This window comes from Lycium ferocissimum, chromosome 2 (genome assembly GCF_029784015.1).
Source record: "Lycium ferocissimum isolate CSIRO_LF1 chromosome 2, AGI_CSIRO_Lferr_CH_V1, whole genome shotgun sequence".
In the NCBI taxonomy this organism is placed as follows: Eukaryota; Viridiplantae; Streptophyta; class Magnoliopsida; order Solanales; family Solanaceae; genus Lycium; species Lycium ferocissimum.
Genome location: NC_081343.1, coordinates 25552871 through 25570066, shown reverse-complemented (window position 1 = coordinate 25570066; position 17196 = coordinate 25552871).

Sequence of the window (17196 nt, the reverse complement as noted above, 5' to 3'; positions counted from 1 at the left end):
TTACCCCAAAGCTTATATCGTTTCATACTTACATCTAGGACATGCCAAAAGAAAGAAGGGATAAGCTTTACATACCTTTAGCGTTTACTTGCAACACAACACCTATACGCTGCCCAATAGTACCTCAACCTATATTAAGACGTCAAGAACTACAGTTAAGCTACGGGGAATTCAAAACGTATTCTAACGTTAGTAACTCCTTTCTAAATAATTTGACGACGTTCCCTTTACATTCAAACCAACCACATACAACCAAGCCAACATCAATGATTATACGTTCAAGTATCAATCCGAGACTATTCAAACAAGACTTGAGAACACTCGGGGTAGCCCGTACAACACTCCAAAATAGCCCAACCAACACACAACACAACATACAACTTTCCAAGTTCAACAAGAATAACAACAACACATTCTTTGATGAACTATACCAACAACCACACGTTGACAACATCATTTACATAAATGCAACAAACTATATTAACATCATATTAACTTCTACAACAGCCCACAAACAATTACAACTCCAACTTGAACCATTAAACCCTTCATTCTCATCATAAAATCCATAACAATAACAACTAAAATTCCAAGTAAAATCAATTCACCATCTCTTACACAAACAGCCCCTACACTTAAGCTTGAATACCAACACATATAGTTCCATGAATTTCATTCATTTCTACAACTACAACACGTTCACAACCACCCTTAATACATGCAAAAGGAAGTTAAACCTTAACTTTAATACTTGACTTCTCAACTTGGCTAGAATTTGTGCCTTGAATTAATACTTGTTCTTGCTATCTAGGATCAATCCCACGTTGTTATACACCTTTCAAAGGGTTGAATTACTTGAAGAAAATCAAATTTGATCAACATTTCATAAGCATGAAGCTCGGCCAGCCATGGGCGAGAGCTTCTCTCTCCCTCTCTAGGTTTTCTTAAGTTGGTGAAGATGAAATATGACTTTCCTTGTCATCAATTACTATTTATATCATGCCTATATGTTGGACACATGTCCCACTCATGGCTTGAGCCAATCAAATTTGGCCATGCCATGGGTGGGACCCACACAGCCACTTATGGATTAATTAGTGACTAATTAAACTTTTAATCCCACTTAATGATCTAATCATGGTTAATTAATCCCTAATTCCATTAATATTTCTATACCAAATAAAATTTATAAGCACTTGTGCATTAAAACAAAATCGGAGGTTAAAAGTCTCTACCTCGGATCCCAAAATAGTCTTGTCCTTAACTTGTCGCGATTAGCTTACAATATCCCAATGTACAAAAATACGGGATATAACATCCTTCCCCCCCTTCAGAACATTTGTCCTCGAATGTTGGACTAGTCTTACAAGGTCTTATAGGGACTTCGGGGAGTCTGCAAATCATGAAATATAGAAAAAGAAGTCATGACTCGTGCCCGAGTTGGGCACTCAGCACACTAGCCGTACCCCCAAAATGCTTAATAGCCAAATAAACATATATAATAATTAAAAATATCATCAGATGACGCACAAGAGTGAGTATGACGCACGAAGGCCGATCGCGCCACAAAGTACACATACATATCATATGAACCCACTATACATGTCTACGTTTCCTAAACGGAGGAAAACATAAACATATGACGGGACGCCCCACCCCGTCGATACCCCGAAATCCGAATGTACATACATCATATCGACAAAGGTCTTCGTATCCAAAATATAAGCTCCGAACAAAGGAGCGCCAGTAGCCGATAGATGACCTAAGTAAAGGCAAAGTCCAGAAAGCGCGCGCGTATCAAAACACAAACACAGCCCCCGAAGAAAGGGGGCCCGTCGGTTGGCGGAAAATGTACCGAATATGTAAAGCGAGAGAAACCCGACAATAAACAAAACCAAAATCGGAACAAGAATGTCGCATAGAATGAACAGATGCGTAAATAATCAAAATACATATCCGAAATCATAAATGATGTATAAAAATCATATGCCAAAGTCGGCCCGCGGTCAAAAATCCAGCGGCAATCGCCCCGACACCGGCGCCACTAACATAACGGATCATAATCAACGGATATCAACATAAGCGTACATGGCACATCATACACCGTAACCCATGTACGTATATACCCCCCTCACACCGGACACATGGCGAACAATCAGAATTACGCACGAGAACATATCCCGGCCCGGACTCGGCGAAAGGGAAACATTGAGGCATCCACGAGTGGAGTAGTGAGAAACTGAATGCAATAAAATACCATATAGGTTTCCAGAGACTCGATGAAGCATAGCGAATAACAAATCAAGCAATGGAACCGGACGGAATCATATTAAGCGAATATCGGATGTCATAATGAATTACGAAGAAATAACCTTTCTATGATCATTTCCATATCCCAAAAATAGTTTATAGGACTTAAGGAAATATTTAAAATAATTTTCATTTAGTAGTTAAAATAATAGTTAAAGTTCTTTAAAAAAGTCGCTCAAAACCAATCGTAACATTAGAGGGTAAAATCGAATTTAGCGGGTCCCCTCGGGACAACCGAGGCGAGGGGCTTGAATCGTGTATATTAGGCGTATGGAATCATCTATATAGGTCCTAGGGACGATTCATAGTTTTCTAGGCAATTTATGAACATTTACATAAACCTTTCAATCGTAACATACGTGGAGGATTCAATTCTTTTGAACGAAAAACATTTTCAAACAACATTCCGAAGAACCACATTCAAAGACATGTAAACCGATCCTAACCATATAGATCATGCCAAGAAAGAAATAGCAAATAAGCACATACCTTTTTGCGCATGCTTACGGACTTTCCAAAACTCACTTCTCGTTTCTCAAAATATCATGCAAATGGTCATCCTTACATGCCACTATTCATGCAAGCTAACATTTCAATCTTTGGTTTCTAAGCTACCGAAATTTGTCGGCTTCCTCAAAATCTATAAATATGACGCCCCGAGAATTTAACTCGGCTCAAATACCAACAACAACCAAACCAATAACATTAATCCACATCAAGAATCGCAACTAACACGAATGGTCTTCTTTTTACATAAAACGACAACCTCCAAACTAACATCACGTTTCCAAACCAATATCAAGATTTTCGTGCTCATTACCCATCAAGATTGTTCCAACATCATTTAGAAGCATTTCATATGATTTTACATATCATTCGCAAAATATACAAATTTTCCACCGAAACCATAACTCGTTCAAATCCTCCATTCTTCGACGAACATATTCATAACAAATTGTCATCTCCTAAATTCCTTAACAACAATCATAATTAGTACGTAAACAATGCATTTCCATAGTTTCATCATAACCACATTAGAACACATATTCTCTTATAACGACATATAAGCCATTTTAATGCCAAACTTGAATTGTTAAACTTACATATAAAGATCGCACACGCATCTAACACATTAAACAAAATAAATTCAACATGTCTCCTCCTATAACACACCACAAACGCCATAGGCCAATTTTCAACTTCACCACATTTTAATCCATCTTTCACTTCCAATACCAATTCTACAATGTCTACAATTATGACAACATAAAATTCAACATAATTTCACTACACATTAAGCATACATACGGCCACCTATTGCATTCACTTCCACATACAAACTTCCATATTTCTATACTTTCAACTCATTTGCATACACCACAACACAAACTAACCTTCAAAACATAATTAGAGGAGGTGAATTCTTACCTTGTTCTTCAAACTTCTTCACTTCCTCAAGTTGTCCAAGCGACAAAGCCGAGGCCTAATCTTCCAAACCAACGATGCCACGTTGAAAAGGGACCTTGAATTGGTATGATTGTCACAAGAAAACAACTTGGAAATCAAGATGGAAAGACTTGGAATTTTTTTTTTCTCTTCTTTCTCCTATTCGGCCGAGAGGCCTTTTTTTTGTTTTTGCTCTTGATTTTTCTTGTTGTTTCTTGAATTCTCTTGAATCTTGATCTCTCTTATAATAATTTAGTTGTCATCATGGCATAGCACATATATTACTTCCATGTGGGCCATGGCCCATGGCCCCACACATGCCACTTATGGCCATGTTTTCTCTTTTTTTTTTTTTTTTTTGGCCCTTGATAGCCCTTAATTTTTAGAAATTCACGGGACTAATTTACAAGATTCCAATTTTGCCTTAACCTTCCATACCAATATTTCCGCGTCAATATTTCCTTCAACCTCACATGCACATTAAGTAGAATCCAATTAGAGCCTTATTCCTTAACATTCCGAACTATTTCAAATTTTTCCAAATACGTACGAAATGCGAGGTATAACATCATTTGCTCCTCAAGCCTACCGTCTTTGTCCTTTAAGTATTCCACTATTTCCGAGGTGAATTCGTGGTGCCTAATGCAAAGAGGCCTTATGTCTTTTTATCCTTGTTGTGTGCTCGGTACTGACTTCTAACTTACTCAAAATCATATCAAGTTCATCTTAACGATAGCCTTATCTTATCACCTTATCATCGTACTATACCTTTAAGTCTGTAGCTATATATCTCCCTTTCGTTCTATACTCGTACTCATTAAATTATGTCTATCATTGCTTTTTAGAGTTCCCTTATCATAAGATCTTTCACTTGTCCATCTTTATTGTCAGCACGAAGAATCTTATGCCACCTTATATCCTTCTAACACATCACTTCAATAACCCTTTTCTCATTTTCAAAATGTATTCCGTTCATCTTTGTCCTTATCATGGTAGAAGATTTTCTAGCACACATTCTATGGGTGATTTTTCTATAACTTGGGTCTTTCAAGATTGTCTTGTACTCGTATCCTCAAGTCTTTACATGTCATGGCCTATTGTTATGCTGTTATCTCGAAGTCCTCCTTTTCCTTCTTTCAATTACTCTTTCTCTTCTTGTACTCGCTATCATTTCCGTTATCCTATAACCTTTATACTAAACTTTCCCTACAGAACTTCATAAGTCTTTCTTATTCGTTCCATTCATCAAAGCTCTCCGTTTCACACTTACCTTTATATTCTAGTCATATGGATCACGTCAAAGTTTGGCCACTTGATCACTAGGCTCTAAAGGCGTTTAATTTCCATAACGATTCTCGTTATATTCACATTATATCCTGTTCATATTCAATCCCATAGTATAACACTTCTTAACCTTATTCACGATTCTTACTATGGGTTGATTACACTCTGTGGAGTAAGCGTACTTGACCTTTTACCCTTCCTAGTCAATCTTATCCTTTAATACCTCACAAGCTGTCTTACCTCACAAGCTGTCTTATCAATACATTCACATCCGTCACAATTCTTTTTCCTCTGTACTCTTGTCTTAATCATACTATTACAACTTTTAACTATAAACTAAGTCATAATTTATCCTACTTACCAAGTTCAATTTTAAGGTGATAAAACTCGTCAAGATTTGCCGAAACTCTTTCTAATTCATCTCTTAGTATTACAGCCCTTTCCAAATTCTTTTTACCATATCGATATCGACCTCCTAATTACTATTACCATCAATTCGAGCAGTTAACTTATTTCTATCAAGTGGCATCTTGGCAACTTAGTCAAATCCTATCATTACTATTGGCACGACCTTTCAAGATATATTTCAAACTTATATCCCATTCTCTTTTTTTCTAGAAAAAATTTGCGTAGTTTCCTCTCCGATTTTACTTATTCAAACATGCACGAGAAATATTAACAGGTTGTGTTCTCGAGAGTGAGGCGTTGGGAGATATATATATATATATATATATATATATATATATATATATATATATATATATATATATATATATCATATCATTTCATGACCTAATTTGACGGGCGGTCTTGTGATCCCAAACCAATAATAGTATGAAAATGGTGAACTTACCTCGTATGTCCAACTCAAGTTGCACCCGTTACACTCTTGGGGGATTTCGATTTCCAATCTTCAACTTTACCTTTCAATCGTACTTCCAATACCTTACCCAACATATATCTTTCGTACCGTTGCTTACCTGCGTACTTATAACTTCCAATATCATCAGTCGCTTTCTTCTGTCGATGTCGTTCTTACTCGTTTTGAAATCAAAGGTTAGTAATGAGGAATCTCATTTCCTATGGCTTGGCTCTACCGCACGATCTTAGACATGAAAGAGAGGCAACATCCAAATGCCTTAGCCTCCTCGTTTATAGATGTGGTGCACAACACACCGATAAACAAGACTTATTTTGGCTAGACACGGTGCAAATAGACACTTCAAGGATGAATCAAGCTCGATACCACTTTTGTCACGACCCAACCCCGTACGCCGGGACTTCGTGCCCGAGCTAGACACTCGTATACACTGATAACTATAATCGTCCACAACTAACATAATAAAGAACTTATATATAGAAAGGCATGACGTCGCCTCAAAAATTGCATATATATACATATCACAACAACCCGTCTTCGAGGAGTTACAACTTTGAATAGATAACATCGTATATAAGCCAACGAAAGGCTATCATAACACACGATTCCAAAACATGTATATACATATATCTACGCAAGCCGACAAGATCCACTCGAATGAGAACGCCCAAAACATAAGTCATACGTACGCAATCGAACAAGAAGACTATATACAACCCACACATATGTCTCGTACCTCGAAGAGTAACAACAAAGATATCATATGACGTGGTGGCCCCGTCGTACCTATGGATAGACACATATATACAACAAGAGGATCTGTACCAAAAATATAGGCTCCGGAACAAGGGAGCACTCCAAGATAGTAGAATAGATATCCTAAGCTGGCGGAGCACCAAAACGAGCGTCTGTACCTACGGGCATGAAACGCAATGGGTACCCCGAAGAAAGGGGTCGATGTTAAATATGTACGAGTATATAAAGCATGAAATACGTTTATTATAACCGAAATAAGAAGTACGTAAAATAAGTGTGTCGTATACCAAAATGCTTGCTTTTGAAACACAAATCATGCATGTCAATATCATGCATCATATCCGGCCCATTATAGGACTGGGTGAACATGGTCGCTACCCCGTCTTTGGCGCCATAACACAGCATAACTCCGTATCACGGCATAACTCCGTATCACAGCATAGCTCCGTATCACAAAGATAACTCCGTATCACAAAGATAACTCCGTATCACAAAGATAGCTCCGTATCATAGCATAGCACCATAACACGAAGATAACACCATAACACAACATAACACCATAACATCTATATATGATTTCACCCTCTAGATTTAGGGACTCGGTGAAAGATGTAATAACATTATGCACAAGCAGAGTAGTGAATAACCATATGCATATAAATCATCTTTTGAGACTCAACAGATAAGTAGACTAACCAACGCTCGAGTATCAGGACGATAGTCATACTCAGTACTCTTTGAACATCATTATGAACTATATCAAAATAAAGCCTTAGGGATCATAGACATATATCAAATTAATACGAAACAGCTTATGAAAGTTATGGTCATTAGTCATTATGAAATCTTTCAAGAATAGGAACTTTTACGCATCGTTTACTATCCAATCATATAGAAACTAGAGGGCAGTATGTTGCTCCCCAACGCACACGCAAGTATACGTGGTCGTACAAGTAATATAGACTGTTAAGTCCAGATATCGATCCCACAGAGACTTAGATTCTACTGTTAAACTAATTCAAATTCGGATGAAACTATTCAAGAGAGTGAAAATCAAGATGTTTGTTGAACTAAACTACGACTGAAAAGTAAACAATTTGTGATGGGCGTTTGTTGTAATCGGGAATATCTTGACAAAGATTGTAAGAGTTATCAGATGAGAGAACGATCTAGGGTCATGGCTTTCGACAATCCAGTTGATCTTCAGACAATTTCACCTATCTTATTTCCTGGGTTACTAGTTGACGGGTTAATTATGCTTTATGATATTCTCTCGAACTACTCACAAGCCTGTAGATGTTACTGTAACGCCTATATCCCTATGGTCATTAGAGGTAACAAGAACGCATTTATTTCTCCGTATTCAACTAAGTGGGGCTAAAGGGTATATCTCTATCCTCAGTAGCGAATCGATTAAATCGAACAAACTCTACTTATTCTTATTACGTACGTGAATTCCTTTCTCAAGTCCAATTCGCGCACCACAGATAGTGTCTAACTATTGGCCAGATAATCAAACAATTAAGATCAAGAATAAATAAACAACCCAAAATAAGGAAAATCAATAGATAATAATTGTCATCAAATCAACTTTCAAGTCTTTCGCCACAACCCTAGAAGTAAGAAGTTTAGCTACTCATGATTCGTTCATAGACAAAAGAAGTCATGAATAATCTAGGGTTGAAAAAGATGAAAAATAAAAGAAAACCTAGAGAGAGCAAAAGAGAACGGTGGCTTACAAATCCTTGAAAAAATCCCAAAGACACCGTTCTCAGCTATTCCATTGTCTATATATAGGCTAGGGTAAAAATAATAATTAAGGAATCCAAATCCTAGTCTAATCGGGAAAACATCCGCATCCCCGCTTTCCTCACGCGATGCGGAAGGATCGCGCAAGGATCTGCAGCTTCTCGCCTTTAGTCCGCGATGCGGGCTGATCGCCTGACTCTGATGCCTGAGTTTGGTTGTTCCGCTTTCTTCACGCGATGCGGGCTGATCGCCTGACTTTCTGGAGCTTCTCGCGATCCTTCCGCGATGCGGAAGGAAAGCGATGTTTCCTTTGATTACTCTCCTTTTAGTTCCCCTTTGCGGTTATCGACTCGTCACCTCGGCCAACCGACATCCGCTACGACTTCCAAGCATTTCAAGCACACTTTCCATCGTTTGTCGTCATCGTACCTATACACATAAAACATAACGACATAAGTTCAAATACGACGGTTACTTCATGAATTAGGCGATACAAGTCATAATAAGAGGTTGTAATATGACACAAAACATGATATTTGTGCCAAATATCACCACCCCCCACTTAGACTCTGCTCGCCCTCGAGCAGACACAAACCAACCTCAGACTCTACTTCCAGCCTACTCATTCAAACAGGTCTACAACGGGATTCGGCTAGTATGGCTAAGTCTTGAAACGAGATTCTCAACAACAAACCAGCGACCCCAGATTGCGAAACCCATGCCAAAGGTTTTAAAAGCCTCATTTTCAGCACTAAGTACTTCTTTTCAACGAAAACATTTCGACTTTCAAAACAGTTGACTCAACGACACCACTTTAACGCATATAGGTAATCTTATGATCAAGAAATCAACACTTCACCACTCTATTGCTAATTATGTGCCCTCACCACAAAAAAACTAGTCCATATCTCATCAAGAATCATATGTTTAAATCAATGGACCTGAAAGCAATAATGCACTCACTCTCACAAAGAACGTCACATGTAATGTACGACATACCATATGCTTGCCCGTAGTGTAACCACTCTACTAATACAAGTAAGGCGATCCTAGAATCAAGTAGGACTTCGAGGGTTGTAATGTAGGCTAAGGGACGGGTAGGAATTATTTGGATAATAGTGACTAACCTCCCTAAGCACTTTAATTCATTATACATTCGTCCTTCGTGCACGATTTCTTTCTTAGCCCTTTATTTAGCACCAACCAACTTTTAAATTTCTCCCAATTCACCCATTTTCTTTGTTTAAGCACCACCCTTTTAAAAGTCACACAAGTTAGAAGGAAAACTTTTTCACTGCACAAAACAACATTTTTTTTTTCTCAATTTTTTTTTTCAATTCCCAACTAACAAGTGAATTTGTTCTTTTCATTCGGTGCTCCCATTGTCTTCCTAGATTACAATTAACAACCATTTTCCCTCTTTATTTCATATCCCAACTCCTATTATACATGTAAATGGTTAAAGTGCTTCAGGAGTGTTTTGGATCAAACATTGAGTTTTATAGAACGAAGGGGTAAAGGCTAATTAACTGCTATCAAAGAAAAGGCTAAAGGCTCAAAAGGGTTAACTAGGGTGTTATTTGCAAGTTGGTAGGATAACTTGTTAGGCTCTTTAGTGGCTAATCAAAGAAACGCCTCTATCACTTTCTAGGTGCCGCCAAACTTCATTTCGCTTTGTGAACACACAGGCAAGTTCTAGATGTCAATACCAAACATGGATATAAACAAAAATCCTTACACACACATGGCACACAATTAACGCAAGAGGATCCGGTTGTCCCTCGAATCAAACAAAGAATGAAAAACAACAATGCCAAGTGGGTCATCCGAGTCACAAAGACCAATTTCAAGTGTTTCCAAGAAAAGTAGTACAATTTCACGGCATGCTTTCATAAAACAATTCAAGATCGCTAGTATGCCTAGACTTCGCCTGTCCCGTGCACCTAGCATTTGAAAGTACCTAGCCTACGGACTGATTTTCCCTCAAGCAGGTTGTCATCCACCCGTCATTAGGAAAAGCCCTTTCTATGACCAAAGAAAAAAAATCTACCTATGCCCAGTTCAAAGGCCCCCCTCGGGAAAGAACCGAGGCCATAAGAAAACCAAAGGGGATGGATGATGAGTGCCTACTAATGAGGGACTTAAGAGGTTATCAAAGAAAAATAAGGAAAATAAAATCTTTTTGAATTTTTTTTTTTTTTTTCGACACTAAGACGCAAAACTACTAAAAAAAAAAAATCCTAAGGCATACTAATCATCATCCGCAACCTCAAAACATGTTGTTACAAACCAGGGACGTATTTCCCCACCCCACACTTAAAGCTATGCACTGCCCTCAATGCATGTCTATATATGAAATCAGGTAAAACGCAAATGAGGTCAGAAATACTCCCTGGGGCCCACTAGGGCCTAATCGTCCTCATCGAGGAAATCCTCATCATCGGGCCGCGCCTTCGGTACGCGCGCGGCGTCTTCTTCCTCTTCATTGTCGTCGCCTTGCATCAGCGACTCCTCCTCATCCTCATCTTCGAGCGCGGTCAGTACTCGGTCACCGAGTTCTCGTCCTCATCCGCGGGTAGCTGAGATAGCTCGCCCACCAACGCCCGAGAATGTGGGGTGTGTGGTTATCAATGAAGACCCCGGTGAGATGAATATCAAAATGCTCACTCGCAACCATCATCCCGAGTACACCGAGCTAGTACGGTAGACCGGCGTACCTCTCTCCTCCGCCGGGGTCAAGCGATGTCCGGATATACTTGCTGGGGCCATGACATTGGAGATATCGAGTGGGTCGACGGGCGCATTAAGTACTCTATCAGTAGAGTACGCTAAGTCCGTGTCGCGCTGCATTAGGTAGGACGTCAGAGTGTTTCCATAACTTAGCCGTGTTGACTTCCCGAAGACGCACTCGGGCGGATTTCTGCCGCAAAGCATCCGGTACCCTAAGTTTACGGTTGCCCCGTCATTAGGAAGTACACAATGCACACTCTCTCCCGTTGTACCTCCGAGAAGTGATCAAGTGGCATTATTCTCGCATTTAGGAGGCGCAGCCACACTCGGGCCTCTCTACAAAAGTTGCTCATGCTCATGCTTCTGTGCTTCCGAAGAGGCCCTGAATATCGTGCCCATTGAGCCTTTGAGTTGGCTCCACACAGAGTTTCCCGGATGGCCCTATAATCCGGTCTTTTGATGAACTCTAGTAAGGGCTCGACAGGTACATCCGGGACTCCGATTGCCCTGCACAAGGTTGATGCCGTTAGTGGTACCCAATTTTTCCGACAGAACACAGAATCCGGAATCCTGCGGTTTGGTATGCAAGCATAGAATTCCAGGACCAAATCGATGTTCACTGGGCCCAGTTGCTCAAATACCGACGTCCAGCCCATGGCAACTATACGGTCGTGGATATCCCGAAAATTCTTCTTCAGAGGGGCTCGACTGATAGATCGTTCGTGGGTGTACCCCTTCGAGGTGTCAAACCCCGCATACCATTCTGCTCCTTCCCCCGAGAGACGGGGTGTGGTTGTCCTCTTAGTTGCTGGAGGAATGACAACCGCGGGATGCTTACCCTTCCCGGTTGTTTGCCCCTTTTTCTCTTTGGGCGGGTTTTGTGTTCGCCCTCTTTTTGTACCTTGGGAGGAGGAGGCGGCAGCTTTTCCCTTGGATGTAGTGTTTACCATTTTTCCTGCAAAACGACGCATTACCAAACGAGAGGTGCAGGTTAGTCATGACTGGGTCGTGAAACAACCCCACACTTACTTCAAACTATATTGTGAAAAGAAAAATCGAAAGAAGTTAACTACTGCTACAAGACCTAGCGAACAAAACGAATTACGCGATTGTCATGTTGCCTAGGACGGAACATGAATTACTCTTTTCCAATTCCGCCCGCACAATTCGAATTTGAGGGTGAGATGAAGTTCACAAAGGGTCCTATGTTCGGTAAATGGTCCATTGCTACTCAAGACTTCACAATTTCGCAAAAACCTGGTTTAGGACTTTTATCGAATACCTTGTGGGCGTAAAATCGTCCCTTAACGTCGAGTCACAATGGGAGGGTTGAAGAACCGTCCCTTTTTGCAGTGGGAGTCACATTCTAGCCACATTCATACCTATGACACAAGCAATACCAATCCCCGCCCACAAGTCGCCCATACCCAACATCCCTACTCTACACATACCAACACAATGACAAGGAGAGAGAAAAATAGGGAAGAGGAACACTTACCTTGTGGTATTGATGTGGGATGGATTACAACTTGAAGTTGTTTGTGTTAGAGAGGGAAGGGGGATGGAGGGGGATGTTGTGTTCGTATATGAAAGGAATGGGAAGGGTTGGGGGTTGCAGTGGGATGAAAATGAGGGGAGGGGGCCGTGTATACCCTATATTAAGAACTGAAATTACAAACCGGGTCGACCCGCGCGATCCTTCCGCTTCGCGTGAGGATCGCGCAAAGCCTCAGGAATTCAAGCGATCCTTCCGCATCGCGGATTGATCGCGTAAATCACTGGGCACCTTGTCTGTTTTCTTCATTTTTTTGGCCCAATTCCTGCAACATGAACAAAAGTGACTTATATCTACAAAAGGTTGGGTTGCCTCCCAACAAGCGCCTTATTTAAGGTCGTGGCACGACGCCCCCTTTTTTTTTTTTTTTTTTTTTTTTTTGCCTCCCGAGTAGCGCCTGATTTAACGTCGCGGCACGACGCAGGCTCCCCTCAAGCCTCTTCTAGATCGATGGTGGTCTTGGCGCGGTCAGTGGCCTCCCCGTAGTAATGCTTCACTCTCTGTCCGTTCACCAAGAATGTCTCATTCGAGCGGGGTCCTTTAAGCTCAACAAAGACCATGTGCAAATCACTCGAACTACCTCGAATGGTCCGGACCATTTGCTCTTTAGCTTTCCACCGAAAATCTTCACTCGGGAGTTATACAGCAATACTAACTGCCCAGGCTCAAATTCACGAGATTGGATGCGCCTGTCATGGATTCTTTTGGTGCGCTCCTTATACATTTTCGCGTTTTCATAAGCATGATAGCGAAATTCCTCCAACTCGTGCAGCTGCAACAGTCTCTTCTCTCCGGCTTGAACCATGTCGAGATTCAGCTTCTTGATCGCCCAATATGCTCTATGCTCAAGCTCGAATGGTAGATGACATGCTTTACCAAAAACGAGCTTCTAAGGAGATGTACCGATCGGAGTTTTGTAAGCTGTTCGGTATGCCCACAGAGCGTCATCAAGCTTTAATGACCAATCTTTTCTACTTACACTCACCGTCTTCTCTAAAATCCTCTTGATTTCCCTGTTCGATACTTCCACTTGACCACTTGTCTGAGGATGATACGCAGTTGCTATCTTATGCTTCACCCCATACTTGAGCAACAATTTATCAAAGAGCCGATTGCGTAAAATGCGTACCTTGATCACCGATGATGGCCCGCGGGGTTCCAAACCTCGTAAAAATGTTCTTTTTCAGAAATCGCGCCACCACACTAGCATCATTGGTGGGAAGTGCAATGGCCTCCACCCACTTCGAAACATAGTCTACAGCCACCAATATGTATTTATTCCCCTTGGACGGTACGAAGGGGCCCATGAAGTCAATACCCCACACGTCAAACAACTCGATTTCCAAGATGCCCTTCAAAGGCATTTCATGACGCTTGGAGATATTTCCGGTTCTCTGGCAGCTATCACATGCTCGAACAAATTCATGAGCATCCTTGAACGAGTCGACATGTATCCGACCGAAGTACCTTGGCACTGTTCGTCCCCGCATGATGTCCTCCATAAGGTGATGAATGACACTTCTCGAGAATCGCCGAGACCTCGTCCTCCGGAACACATCTTCCGATTAGCGATCCGTGCCAACCCGGTAAAGATAGGGCTCATCCCACACATAGAAACGACTGTCATGCAGAATCCGCTTCTTCTTCTCGTGATTAGCACCAGGGGGGTAAATCTCACTCACTATAAAGTTCACCATGTCTGCATACCATGGCACCTCAACTGATTTAAGAGCGAAAAGCTGTTCGTCCGGAAAAGTTTCATTAATCCCCACTGCTTCATCCACATGTTCCCGATCTTCTAACCTTGATAAGTGATCTGCCACCTGATTTTCTGTGCCCTTTCGATCAAGAATCTCGATGTCAAACTCTTGAAGCAAGAAGACCCAACGAATGAGCCTTGGCTTTGCATCCTTCTTTGCAAACAAGTAACGCACCGCCGTGTGATCAGTGTAGACAATCGCCTTCGTGCCCACCAGATATGATCGGAATTTGTCAAAAGCGTAGACAACCACCAATAACTCCTTCTCGGTGACAGTATAGTTCATCTGGGCTGCATCAAGTGTCTTGCTGGCATAGTAAATAGGGTGAAAGATCTTTTCCCTTTTCCGACCAAGGACGAGCCGCCCAAAGAAAGTCACTTGCATCACACATTAGGATGAATGGCGAGACCAATCGGGTGCAACTATAATAGAGCGGATACCAACCTGCGTTTCAGCTCCTCAAAAGCCGTCAGACAGGCTTCATTAAACACAAACTTCACATCTTTCTCTAAAAGCTTGCACATTGGATTAGCAACTTTAGAGAAGTCTTTGATGAACCGTCGATAGAATCCTGCATGCCCAAGAAAACTGCGCACTCCCCGGACTGAAACGGGTGGTGGCAATTTCTCAATTGCCTCAATCTTCGCCTTATCAACCTCTATTCCTTTGCTCGATATCTTGTGCCCAAGAACGATTCCTTCTCGTACCATGAAATGGCATTTTTCCCGATGAGGACCAAGTTCGTTTCTTCACAACGGCTAGCACGGCACAAGATGATTCAAGCAATCATCGAAAGAATCTCCAAAAACAGAGAAGTCATCCATAAATACCTCCACATAATTTTCCACCATATCGGTGAAAATAGCCATCATGCATCGCTGGAAAGTACCCGGGGCATTGCACAAACCGAAGGGCATCCTCCGGAATGCAAACGTGCCATATGGACATGTGAATGTGGTCTTCTCTTGATCCTCAGGTGCAATCATGATCTGGTTGTAGCCCGAGTAACCATCCAAAAAGCAATAATAGTCATGCCCAGCCAACCTGTCGAGCATCTGATCCATGAAGGGCAAGGGAAAGTGATCTTTTCTGGTGGCGTTGTTCAGCTTGCGATAATCAATACATATCCTCCAACCCGTAACAGTCCGTTGAGGCACCAATTCGTTCTTTTCGTTTTCCACCACAGTCATGCCCCCTTTCTTCGGACACATTGTACAGACTCACCCAATTGTCGTCGAGATGGGATAAATAATGCAGCTGTCAAGCCACTTGATTACCTCTTTCTTCACCACCTCCTTCATGATCGGGTTCAGTCGCCTCTGGCCCTCAATGCTAGGCTTGCTGTCCTCTTCCAATAATATTTTGTGCATGCAGAATGAACTACTAATACCCCGAATATCAGCTATCGACCACCCAAGGGCTCGGACTCGATCTCTGAGTACTCGCAACACACGTTCAACCTGCACATCATTCAAATAAGCGTAGAGGATTACGGGCAATGTGTCTCCACTACCCAAGAAAGCATAGCGGAGATGAGACCGTAATGGTTTCAATTCAAGAACCGGAGCCTCCTCAATAGATGGTTTCGCTTCTTCCATGACTCCGGTATCTCCACTTCCCTCAACCGGTGTACGTGCTCGTAGATAAGCACATGAAGTGTCAAGAATACTAAGACACTCTTCCACTTCACAATTTCCGGATCTTCCCCATACACCAAAGTGTCTCCAACGGATCTCGCGAAACTAGAAAATGATCTAACTCGGCATTAGTGAGCTCGGTTCCACCACGGAAATCATCTTCAACTCTCATAATGGGCTGGAAGCTTAGTAGCTTTAAACACATCAAAAGTCGCCTCTTGTCCATTAACCGTCATGGACATCTTCCCAAATTTCTTCACTCGGATTACGCATCAACGTTCACAAGAACATAGCCAAGAACCCTCTCCCCATGATGAGAGGAACACTTTTATCTGCCTCATAATCAAGTATCACAAAATCAACCGGCAGAATAAACGGGCCGACCTTCACAAGAACATCCTCAATAATGCCATCAGGATACGCGAGAGATCGATCTGCCAACTGCAGAGTAATAGTGGTTGGCCTAGGGTCTCCCAAGCCCAACGTTCGGAACACAGAAGTGGGCATCAGATTAATACTCGCACCTAAGTCACACAATGCTAGCCCAACTTCAATGTTTCCAATTGTAATCGAAATTGTGAAGCTCAAAATTATAATTTGTTTGTATTCTCGGATCTTTCAACTTTGGAGGAATCTTACTCCTCACTGGAACCGCACTCCCCGCAAGTGCAACAGTTTCGAACTCGTCCATCGCCGTTTGTTTGCAACCACATCTTTAATATATTTAGCATATTTTGGGACTTCTTGCAAATTTTAGGTACCCCACCAAAGGTATGTTGATGTGTACCTCGCTTTAAGAGTTCAAGGAATTTCTTGCAAAGTTTGTTGGTTTCGAATCGCTCGTTTCGAAGTCGATCCGGGAAAGGGAGGGGGTGGGCGTACCACTTCCTCTTCAAGTTGCTCGCGACCGTTTGCTTTATTCGTTCGGCCTCGCTTAGCGGATCAGTGCTTTTTAGGGAACCTAATGTTTGTAAATTATGTCCGCTCGCTAGGTTTTTCTTCTTCGGTGGCGCTTCTTCGAGCTCTCTACCATTCCTTAAGGTGACCGCCTTGCATTCTTTCGGTTCTTTTCGCATCACTAGGGAGAGC